Below are 12,112 nucleotides of genomic sequence, written 5' to 3'. Positions count from 1 at the left end.
CTCTGGGAGCGAGACTGGTTAGGGTTACAGGTTAAACGAGGAAAAAGAGCTCCTTGTCTCCTTGGCTGGAAGAAGCAGCCCCGTGGGCAGCTGTCAAGCAGAAACCCCTCCGCAAAGCCTGCCCCTGGGCACGGCCGGCGAGAGAAGGCTCAGTGAAAGAATGGAGCAAGAGCACGGGGAGGGGCTCCTGGTGCTACCTAAGCACTAGGGCAGAGTGCTCGAGAACATGCAGGGCTGTGCATAAGAACGGTGGTCAGACACAAATTTACTCATGAAGGAGCACAGGTGGAAAGAACTAGAGGTGGAAAGACACAGAGCTGCTGGGGAGAGGCCAGAGGAGGCCACAGAGGTGATCCCAGGGCTGAAGCAGCTCTGCTGGGAGCACAGGCTGAGGGAGCTGGGGCTGTGCAGCCTGCAGAGGAGAAGGCTCCAGGGGCACCTCAGAGCTGCCTACCAGGACCTGAAGGGATCCTGCAGGAAGGCTGCAGAGAGACTTTTGCTGAGGGGGTCTGAGCCAGGCCAAGGAGGGAATGGTTTGGAGCTGAGACAGAGCAGGGTTAGAGTGGAGCTGAGGAAGAAGTTGTTCAGCAGGAGGGAGCTGAGGCTCTGGCACAGGCTGCCCAGGGAGGCTGTGGCTGCCTCCTGCCTGGGGGTGTTCAGGGCCAGGTTGAATGAGGCCTTGAGCAGCTGAGTCCAGCTGAGAGGTGTCCCTGGGCATGGCAGGGTGTTGGAGGAGATGAACTCTGGGGTCCTTTCCACTCTGAGCCATTCTGGGATTCTGCTTCTTCATAAAATGGGAGAAAAGCTTTTGTGTGCTTGGGAAAATTGTCCTGCTCTGGATGGCAAAGAGCTGTGAGCCTGGGAGTGGTTTCCTCTCCTGCATCTCCTGCCCAGAGGCTGGTGAAAGCTTTTCCCTTCTCTCCTCTTTTTCAATATCCCAGGTTTCAGAGAAAAGAGAGCAGTGCCCTGTGCAGCCAGGAGGGATTAGAGAGTGGTGGAAGCCAGGGGAGCAGATCCCTCGTCCTGCTGAGATCCATCATGTGCAGAAGCAGCTCTGCTGGTATTTGGCCCAAAGTGGCTACAGCAACATAAAAGATGAATGAAGAGAGGCTGCAATATTATTGAGAACTATCTGTAACCAGGTCAGCATTGATTTTGCTGTCAGCTGAGGTTGGCTTCTCCTTAGATCCTCTCAAGTGGTGATGTGGCAGCCCTGCGATGCACTGGGGGCTGGCGTGGAGCTCGCCGTGCAGACCTTGATGCTGACTGACAGGGGGGCAGGGACACAAAGAGGGTTACCCATCGATTACCCAGCTGAAGCCTCTCAGCTGTGTGTCTACACCTCTGATGAAAGATGAGCAAATAAATCAGGCAGCAGCCATGGGACTCAGCTCTGAGGCTTGGGGGCTTTCGGTAACAAAATCTTGAGCCGGTTGGATGCTCGCAAAGAACTTTCCTGGTGCCTGGGGAGAGGCTTCAAGACTGGTCACAAACTGCACACAAGAAATACTCCACATGTTGTAGTAATGGCACCTGCTGTGCTTGTCATGGATGCTAAAGCTCTCTAAAGCTCACAGAAACACAGAACTCCACTGTGCTGGGGGCTGGAAGGGACCTCTGGAGCTCCCCCAGCCCAAGCCCCTGCTCCAGCAGGGCACCCCCAGCAGCTTGCCCAGCAGCACAGTGCCCGGGGGGGTTGGAAGCTCTCCACACCAGAAGACTCCACAACCTCTCTGGGCAGCCTGCTCCAGGCCTCCAGCACCCTCACACCAAACAACTTTCTCCTCCTGCTCACATGGAACCTCCTGGCTGCCACTTTGTGCCCCTTGGCCTGTCCCTGGGCACCACTGAGCAGAGTCTGGCCCCAGCCTCTTGCCCCCCAGCCTTTAGCTCCCCTCTGGGGCTGCTCTTCTGCATGCTCTCAGCCCCAGGGCTCTCAGCCTTTGCTGCTCACAGAGCTGCTCCAGACCCCTCAGCAGCTTCCCAGCCTGCCCTGGACTCTCTCCAGAAGTTCTCTGTCTCTCTTGAGCTGGGCAGCCCAGAACTGGCCCCAGGACTGCAGCTGTGGCCTCCCCAGGGCAGAGTAGAGGGGGAGGAGAACCTCCCTTGCCCTGCTGGCCGCACTCTTCTCCATGCACTCCAGCAAGGATACCTCTAACTGGTTGAGGTTGTTCATGGCCCTATCAAGTTTGATCTCAAATGTCTCTGGGGATGAGACCTCCACTGCCTCTAATGTTCAATCTAAACCTCCCCTGGGGCAACTTAAGGCCACTTCCTCTTGTCCTCTTGCTTGCTCCTTGGGAGCAGAGCCCAACCCCCACCTGGCTCCAGCCTCCTCCCAGGGAGCTGCAGAGAGCAACGAGGTCTCCCTCAGCCTTCTCTGCTCCAGGCTGAACACCCCCAGCTCCCTCAGCTGCTCCTCCCCAGCCCTGCTCTCCAGACCCTTCCCCAGCTTGGTTGCCCCTCTCAGGCCCTGCTCTAGCTCCTCCATGCCAGTGAGGACAGGAGCTGTGCCCTGCCAGGAGCCAGCTCATTACCAGCAGGCTGCCCAGGCCGCGGAGTCAGCTCTGTGTGTGCTCAGAGTGGTTCCTCTAATTGCTGAGGCCCTCTCTTGCTTCCTGTCTGCTCCACTTAGGTTTCTTTTGTGCAGATAAAAAGCCCTGTGCAAGAAATCACCTCGCTGCTGTCAGTCTGGAGGGCATCTCCAATGAGATTAATGATGTCTGCCTTAGTACCAGAAAACTTTGCCTCCACGAGGTGATGCTTGCTGCTGGAGCCTGCCAGCTCTCATTCCTTTGCACCTAAATATTATCTGTAATTAAAAGTTTTCAGGTATCTTGTTCCTCAGCTAATGAGATCTGCAGTGATGTCCCTCAGGAATTAATTTACCTCCTTAATTCCTATTCAGTTTGGTGATGTGGCTGTTTAAATGTGCTCCAGACTTCAGAGCCTGCTGGGGGAACACATTTCATCCACAACAAAGAGGTCACTTTGCCATCTTGACTTTTGTGTCTGTGTCTGTTGGTATTTATAATTCTCCCTGCTCTCTCTCTCTCTGTCTCTCTCCCTTCCAGAGGCACCTGGGCAGGTTCCTGCCCCAAACATCATCTCCTAACGCTTCTCTTCAGCTTCACTTCATGCTCAGAGGCTCTCTGATCTCTACCCATTCCACTTTGCCTCCTGTTTTGTGTGCAAATTCACACACTCACAGAATGGCTCAGGTTGGAAGGGGCCCTAAAGCTCATCCAGCTCCAGCCCCCTGCCACGGGCAGGGACACCTCACACCAGCACAGGCTGCTCAGGGCCTCAGCCAGCCTGGCCCTCAACACCTCCAGGCAGGAGGCAGCCACAGCCTCCCTGGGCAGCCTGTGCCAGGCTCTCCCCAGCCTCACTGTAGGGATTTCTTCTTCATCTCCAGGCTCAATCTCTCTCTGAGTCTCCCATCAAGTCCAGTGGTACTGGGAAGGGATCCTGATTGTGATGAGCTGCTTAGAGCTACACAGTTGGAGTGGAAAATCTACCCAAAGGAGTGGAAAACATCTAGAGAGCAGACCCAGAATCATTTATGGTGGAGGAGACTTTTCAGACCACCCAGTCCAAGCCTTACCCCAGCACTGCCAGCTCAGCACTGAACCATGGCCCTCAGCACCACATCTCCACAGCTCTGAAAGTCCAGGCATGGGGACTCCACCACTGCCCTGGGCAGCCTGGGCCAGGCCTTGACAACCCTTCTGGGGCAGAAATGTTCCTCATGGCCAACCTAAACCTCCCCTGGTGCAATTTGAGGCCATTTCCTCTTGTCTTATCCCTTGTTTCTTGGGAGACCAGCCCCCACCTGGCTCCAGCCTCCTCTTGGGGAGCTGCAGAGAGCAATGAGGTCTCCCTCAGCCCCCTCCTCTCCAGGCTGAACAATGAGGTCTCCCTCAGCCTCCTCCTTTCCAGACTGAACAATGAGGTCTCCCTCAGCCCCCTCCTCTCCAGGCTGAACAATGAGGTCTCCCTCAGCCCCCTCCTCTCCAGGCTGAACAATGAGGTCTCCCTCAGCCTCCTCCTCTCCAGGCTGAACAATGAGGTCTCCCTCAGCCTCCTCCTCTCCAGGCTGAACAATGAGGTCTCCCTCAGCCTCCTCCTCTCCAGGCTGAACAATGAGGTCTCCCTCAGCCTCCTCCTCTCCAGCTCTGTTCTCCAAACCCTTCCCCACTTTTCTTGCCTTTCTCCTCAGTGCCCTCCCTGGAGTGAGGAGCCCAAACCAGGATTGAAGGTGAAGCCTCACTGGTGCCCAGTGCAGGTGGATGATCCCTGCCCTGGCCCTGCTGCTGAGAACTGCAGGACTATTTCTGCCTTGGAGCTGAGTATCCATCAGCTGTGTTTGCCCTACCAGGACTATATTTAACCAGAGGGGACTCTGGAGAGGTGGAGGTGAAAATTGCTTTCCTGCCTACATGTTTGACTAGGCACAGTGCCAGCAGGCAACTGGTTTGGGGGGGAAAGAGAGGCAGAACCCACATGAAGATTGCACAGAGAAGGAGAAAGAAAACTGCCAGCCAGATTTTAACCTCCTGGTTAGGTCTAATTGATCCTGGCCCCTTGTGTCACACAGCAATGGAGATCAAAATGTGAATAGAACACTGAAAGGAGAGGTCCAAGGAAGGCACCAGGAAAAGAAGGGAAAAGAAAGACTCCTCAGGTCAGGAGCAAGAGAAGCTGCTGAAGCCTAATCTGCATCCTGAGACCTTCACAGACTCCTGGAACGGCTCAGGGGGGAAGGGACCTCAGAGATCATCGTCTCCACCCCCCTGCCATGCCCAGGGACACCTCTCAGCTAGACTCAGCTGCTCAGGGCCTCATCCAGCCTGGCCTTCAACACCCCCAGAGGGGAGGCAGCCACAGCCTCCCTGGGCAGCGCAGCCTGTGCCAGGCTCTCCCCACCCTCACTGTAATTATTTGATCCCTCTCCAGATGTCCCTTGGCGGTGTTAAGCTGAACCACATTTTATGCAAGGTGCAGTGTTAGGAGGATCAATTCCTGCTCTTTCTCAGGAGAACTTTCTGTCTGTTGCTGTTACTCAAACGTTTTCCATCTTCCCCCTCCCTCCCCCCCAGGAATCTGTGCTGGAAGACATTTCTGTGTCCACTCTTCTTGGGCTCTTGGCAAGGACACTGTGCTCTCTGTGAAGCAGTTCTCCACAGACTGCAGGCTAAACCCCCTGGCTGCAGGAGATCCCTGCCCCTCTCCTTGCTCCACCAGTGGGTAAGAATCATCTCCTGTGGCATCAGCAGAGCAGCTGCTGCCACTGCCTCTGGATGGAATCAGCACCAACTTCTCCAGGCTGCTAGGGACAATGGTTTGGAAGTGGAGCAGGGCAGGGTCAGGCTGGACACCAGGAGGAAGTTCTGCACAGGGAGGCTGGGGAAGACACTGGCACAGGCTGCCCAGGGAGGGGGCTGAGGCTCCATCCCTGCAGCCATCCAAGCTCAGCCTGGATGTGTCCCTGGGCAGCCTGCTCCAGCTGGAGCTGTCCCTGGGGCTGCAGGGGTTGGACAAGCTGCCCTTGGAGGCTCCCTTCCAACCTGATGCCCCCTGTGAAGCTGCTGACAACCTTCCATTCCTACCCACCTTGCAGCCCTGCTTCCTCCCTCCACACAGCAAGGAGAGGCTCTCAATAATGCATGAGCTGAGGATGGCTGCCTGCCTGCCTGCCGTTGTCAGGGCAACAAACAGCACTGCAGCTGCAGCAGGGCCTCCATGCTGCCTCCACTTGAAGCCTTCCACACTCAAGGCTTCAGCAAAGTTTAAAAGGAAGGAGTTGGGTTGTTTTTTTGGGGGGGATGTGTTGCTGATTCTTTGTCCTGTTGCATCACTGGGACACAAACCCATGTCCAAGACCTGCAGGAAAAGCTTTGTCTTCATTCTGAAAGCTCTCTCCAAGCTGTGGCCCAGTGGAGAGCTGCTCAGCTGTTGGCTTCAATTCAGAAGCCTCAGAGAGTCACAGAATCAATCTGATCCTGCAGCAATCAGCTCCTGGTTCCAGCTGCCTCGCTGGGAAGCAGCATTCCTTCTCCTCAGCCCTAACTCTGCAGCTTCCCCCCCTTTATGCTCCAATCCTGGCTCAGCAGAGTGAAAACTGAGGCAGAGGAATCCATCCTCCTGCTGTGCAGAACCGAGCCCCAGGCCAGAGCTGGCCCCAGGGGGAGCTTTCCTCACCGATCCCAGGACTTGATCCCAAAGGAAGGTTTGCTGCCACTGTGTGCAGTGACTGCTGTGCTACAAAGCCCTGGGCAGCACATCCTGCAGTGTCCCAGGGAAAGTTTCTTGCTCCTGACTTACTCCAATCATTTGCAGCTGTCTCACTTGGCCATCCCCAAAGGCCAAGCCACCAGCCAGTACCTGGTGAAGATGCTGAACTGCCAACAGTCTTCTGTGAGGGGAGATGGAATGCTTCAACCCTGGCAGCCTCCCAGCCTCAGCACCTTGGCATCCAGGAGGTGGCTTTTCCTGAGGACTGGGGCAAAAGCTCAACCATGGGGCCACAAAGCAGCTTTGGTTGGAAGAGACCTTCGAGAGCATTTGCTGCAATCTTTAAGCCAGCACTGCAGGGACAGCACTGAACCAGGTCCCTCAGCACCAGCCCACACTGCTTGAGCACCTCCAGGGATGGGGACTCTGCCCTGGGCAGCCCTGGGCCAGTGTCTGAGAACCCTTTCAGTGAAGAAATATTTCCTGACATCCAGCCTGCCCCTGCCCTGAGCCTTGCTTTCTCCTGCCATGTGTGGCAGGTGGGAAAGGCTGCTCTGCAGAGCTGGGCACCAAGAGACTCAGAGTCCCAGAATGGTGGAGGTTAGAAGAAAGCTCTGGGGCTCCCCCAGCCCAAGCCCCTGCTCCAGCAGGGCACCCACAGCAGCTTGCCCAGCAGCACAGTGCCCAGGGGGGGTTGGAAGCTCTCCACACCAGGAGACTCCACAACCTCTCTGGGCAGCCTGCTCCAGGCCTCCAGCACCCTCACACCAAACAACTTTCTCCTCCTGCCCAGGTGCAACCTCCTGCCTGCCACTTTGTGCCCCTTGGCCTGTCCCTGGGCACCACTGAGCAGAGCCTGGCCCCAGCCTCTTGCCCACCAGCCTTTGTCTCTTGCTGAGCATTGCTCAGCTCCCCTCTGGGGCTGCTCTTCTGCATGCTCTCAGCCCCAGGGCTCTCAGCCTTTGCTCCTCACAGAGCTGCTCCAGGCCCCTCAGCACCTTTGTAGCCTCCACCCTCTTCAATCCTTTCCCTCAAGTGTTTTGGGGAAAACCCACCCTGAGCTCAGCAAGCTGAGCAGAGCAGTGTCAGCAGCAAGGCTGAGGGCAACTTTAGAGGCCTCAGCTCCCCAAGGTTCAGTCCCCAGCCAGTCCTGAGGGGCTCAGCAGTTGCTACTCACATTTCAGATGCTGGGCAGCAGTGAGGGACCTTTCCCTCCTGCCCTGCCCTTCTCTCACAGGTAGCCTTAAAGATGCAGCACAATTCCCAGAGGCTTTTAGTGGCAGTGGCCTTTTGGTGTTCCAGAGCTGTCTGCATCCCCCCTGTGCCATCAGCCCCGTGCAGAGGCAGTTTGTTATCAATTGCTCCTAAATGTCAGACAAAGGCAGGGCTGTGCTGACAGCCACCAGAGGTAGGTGTGTAATAACAGAGGCATTAATATTGCATTGCAATAGAGATTCCATTCACACACCCAGCTCTGCAACTTGTCTAAAGGCTGAGAGTGGTCTCCAAAGAATAACCCCCTGAAAGTCACTGGGAAAGGCCCCCCAGAGGCAGCCTGGCAGCTAACAAGTGTGGAGCTCCCCTGAGCAAGGATTAATGAGCCTTGCTCCTGCCTTCCTTTCACACAGCCACAGAATGGGCTGGGCTGGAAGGGACCTCAGACAGCACCCAGCCTCCTGCAGGGACACCTCCCACCAGCACAGGCTGCTCAGGGCCTCAGCCAGCCTGGCCCTCAACACCTCCAGGCAGGAGGCAGCCACAGCCTCCCTGGGCAGCCTGTGCCAGGCTCTCCCCACCCTCACTCTGAGGAATCTCTTCCTCCTCTCCAGTCTCAGTCTCTCCTCTCCCAGCTCAAAGCCATTGTTCCTCATCCTGGCACTCCCAGCCCTTGTCCAGAGTCCCTCCCCAGCTTTCTTGCAGCTCCCTTCAGGTGCTGGAAGGATCCAGGACCTCTCAGAACTGTACATGGGACTATGGCCACTGCCTCCAGAGCCGTGCAGACTTGCTGTGTCCCGAGGAAGATGCCAATCCCTCCAGCATCCCTGGCAGAGCAGCTCCAGAACCCAGCTGTGCTGCTGAGCCAGGGGGCACTCACCCTCCAGCAGCTGATTTGGGGAGCAATTCACTTTTCCTTCCCCCAGGGACAGCACCACACAGATCATAAATGTCTGGAGCTTACCTTCTGGAGCAGCTGACTTGTTTATAAAGATGTGGTGCCCAGGGACAGGCCAAGGGGCACCCAGGAGGTTCCACTGGAGCAGGAGGAGAAAGTTGTTTGGTGTGAGGGTGCTGGAGGCCTGGAGCAGGCTGCCCAGAGAGGTTGTGGAGTCTCCTGGTGTGGAGAGCTTCCAACCCCCCCTGGGCACTGTGCTGCTGGGCAAGCTGCTGTGGGTGCCCTGCTGGAGCAGGGGCTTGGGCTGGGGGAGCTCCAGAGGTCCCTCCCAACCCTCACCCTGCTGGGATTCTGCAAGGCAACAGAAAACTGGGGGACAGACTGCTCTGCCTCATTACCCTGCCTCCAAACCAGGGAAATTCAGAGTCACAGGAAAGAGCCTGGCCCCAGCCTCCTGCCCCCAGCCTTTAGTGATCGATCAGCACCGAGGGGATTCCCTCTGGGGCTGCTCTTCAGGCTTCCTGCCTCTCCCTTCCAGCCAGCCGCTGGTGTCAGCCCTGCTCTGGGGCAGCAGAGACATCTAGCGGGGAGCAGGTTCTTACCGTGCAGGACACCACCTCTGATCATAGTATCATTCAGGGTTGGAAGGGACCACAAGGATCAGCTAGTTCCAACCCCCCTGCCATGGGCAGGGACACCCCACACTACATCAGCCTGGCCAGAGCCTCATCCAGCCTGGGCTTAAACACCTCCAGGGACAGGGCCCCAACCACCTCCCTGGACAACCCATTCCAGGGCTTCACCACTCTCATGGGGAAGAACTTCCTCCTCACCTCCAGCCTGAATCTCCCCACCTCCAGCTTCATTCCATTCCCCCTAGTCCTATCACTGCCTGAGATCCTGAGCAGTCCCTCCCCAGCCTTCCTGCAGCCCCCTTCAGATCCTGGAAGGACACAATGAGGTCACCTGGGAGCCTTCTCTTCTCCAGACTGAACAGCCCCAACTCCTTCAGTCTGTCCTCACAGGAGAGGTGCTCCAGCCCTCTGATCATCCTCCTGGCCCTTCTCTGGACACCTTCCAGCACCCCCACATCCCTCTTGGAATGGGGGCTCCAGAACTGGAGGCAGGACTCCAGGTGGGGTCTCAGCAGAGCTGAGCAGAGGGGGAGAATCACCTCCCTTGCCCTGCTGGCCACACTTCTCCTGATGCAGCCCAGGAGCTGATTGGCTTTCTGGGCTGCAAGTGCACACTGAGAGCTCCTGGTGAGCTTCTCCTCCCCCAGCACCCCCAAGTCTCTCTCCTCAGGGCTGCTTTCCAGCCAGTCCCTGCCCAGCCTGGATTTGTGCCTGGGATTGCCTTGACCCAGCTGCAGGACCCTGCCCTTGCTCTTGTTGAACCTCCTGAGGTTGGCTTGTGCCCACCTCTCCAGCCTGCCCAGGTCCCTCTGGATGGATCCCTTCCCTCCTGCTGTCTGCTGCACCACACAGCTTGGTGTCACACCCTGTTCAAAACCCCATCTCCAAGGGCCAGAAGCCTTCTCCCACCACCAGCCGCGCTGCACCCACACAGCCCCAGCCTGCATGGACCTTCTGGAGGAGCCAAACCTTAGCCCAGCAGCAATTGCCACTTTCACCTGGGTCTGTCTGAGAGCTTCAGCTCCTGCTTCCTTCCAGGGAGAGCAGGTGGAGCACACCCCCAGCAGCTGGATCATGTCCCAGCAGATGGATCATGTCCCAGCAGATGGATCATGTCCCAGCTCACCCTGGAGTGGCAATTCCAGAGTGACTCAGTGCCTAAGTCTTGCTCCACAGCCTCACATCAGCCAGCTCAGCAACTTGCTCCTCTGTTTTTCCCTCCTTAGCAAAGGAGGGGAGGGAGAAGAGGAAATAATAACAATGAAAAATGAATGGAACTGAGATAATTCTGCACTAAGCCACAGTGAGAGATGGAGAATATTTTACACTCTGGACTGACTCTACTACCCCTGGGATTGCTTCTTGTCCCTGGTGGGGGAGAGCCAGCCCAGCCCTGTGCCATACCTGGATTAAGCTGTGGGTTCAAGCTGATCTCTCCTGGAGCAGGGTTCTAGAGGTCAAGGATCTCCACTAAAAATAACTTCCTTCTGGTAAGCTGACAGCTGGAAAGCTCTCAGCCTGGAGAGGGGTGGGGGGGTTGGGTTACTGCTGCAAAAAAAAGGCCTCCAGGATCATCCAGTCCTGCTGCTGGCAGAGTGGCCCAAGCAGGGGCAGCAGAATTTGATCTGCTGCCTGGCAGGGCTTTCTCAGGCAGCACTGTGTGAGCTGCAGGCACCACTGGGGAATGAGAGCACTGAGAGCGTCTTGGAACAGCACACAGCTCCTCCTGGAGCTGTTACCAGTACAAAACTCAGATGTTGGCTGCCTCCCAAGCAATCAGCCCCTGGGGAGTGACCACTGCCCTGAGGAGCTCTCAAGCCCCAGCCCAGCTGCTTTGATGGTGGTGATTGCTGGTGGCTGGCCAGCAGCCCCAGGGAAATCACTCTGCTGATGTGATCTCCAGGAGGCTTTGCTGCCTACCAGAACTCAGGTTACAGCTTCACCCTCTCACTCCTACACACCTCCTCCTGGGGCCAGCTTTAAGGGTGTTTGGCATCAGGAGGAACTTTGTGTCACCAGTCCTGAAGAGCCCAGCCCAGAGCTGCTGCAGGCAGTGGAACGTCTCCAGGCTGAGGCAGCTGGGGCTTGGAGCTGGGAGCAGAGCAGCCTGAGGGCTGCCCTCAGTGCTGGGGATCAAGATGTGCAGGGCTGGAGCCAGGCTCTGCTCAGGGATGTGCAAGGGCAGCACCAGGGGCACTGGGGGCAAGCTGGAGCAGAGGAGGTGCCAGGGGAACAGGAGGGAAAGCTTTGTCCCTGTGAGGGTGGCAGAGCCCGGAGCAGGCTGCCCAGAGAGGTTGTGGAGTCTCACTGGCAAGAATTCTTCCTGATGTTGCTGCCTTCTTCTGTGGCACTCAAAACCTGCCAGCCTTTGACAGAAGATGAATGATCTTGGAGTCAGATCCCCTCTCTCCAGCTCTGGCAATGGGCACTGGCAGCCCAGAAGGCCAAGGGCAGCCTGAGGCTGCCCTTGGCCTTCTGGGCTGCCAGTGCCCATTGCTGCCTCCTGTCCAGCTTCTCCCCAAGCTCATTTTTTACCCTCTGCTGAACATCTGTCCTGCTTCCAATTGCTCCATGCAACCCTGGTGAAGACCAGAAGAATTCAGTCCAAAGGGTGCCAGAACTTTTCCTTTCCATCTGCTGCTGGATGCTGAAGAGCAGCGAGGAGGTGCTGGAGGCAATGCGAAGCACTTTGTCTCACTGCAGCCTCCCCAGAGCTGAAGATCCAAGCAGGAGGATGACCACATCCATTCAGAGCAGCTCCTCAAGCAGGAGACAACCCACAGACATTTGGGGGGTTCAAGCCTCTGCCCCCACAGCACCCAGGAGAAGGAAGAAGAGCTCACAGCCAGGTGGTTTGTCCCAAGCCTGCAGGTGTCACAGCCCAGGGAGGTTGCACTTCTTTCTCTGAGGGCTCAGCTGTCCCTGACACCCTGATGTGGTCATCTATCTCTAACCTCAGCATGGTTCTCTTTCCTGTTCTGATGTGGAGGTAGCAAATGGCATCTCCTCGAGCTCCCAGGTTGGTGTTTTCACCACAGAGGAACTCAGTGCAACCCCAAACCCCTTCTTCTCTGGTAGCCTTCCTGTCTGCAGCCACAGCAAGGAGTCCTGGGGGGGGCCAGCACAG

This window comes from Melanerpes formicivorus, unplaced genomic scaffold (genome assembly GCF_026170545.1).
Source record: "Melanerpes formicivorus ecotype bairdi unplaced genomic scaffold, bMelFor1.0.p_v2 SCAF_93, whole genome shotgun sequence".
Classification (NCBI taxonomy): domain Eukaryota; kingdom Metazoa; phylum Chordata; class Aves; order Piciformes; family Picidae; genus Melanerpes; species Melanerpes formicivorus.
The sequence above is the reverse complement of the archived record's forward strand: the minus strand, read 5'-3'. Positions refer to the sequence as shown.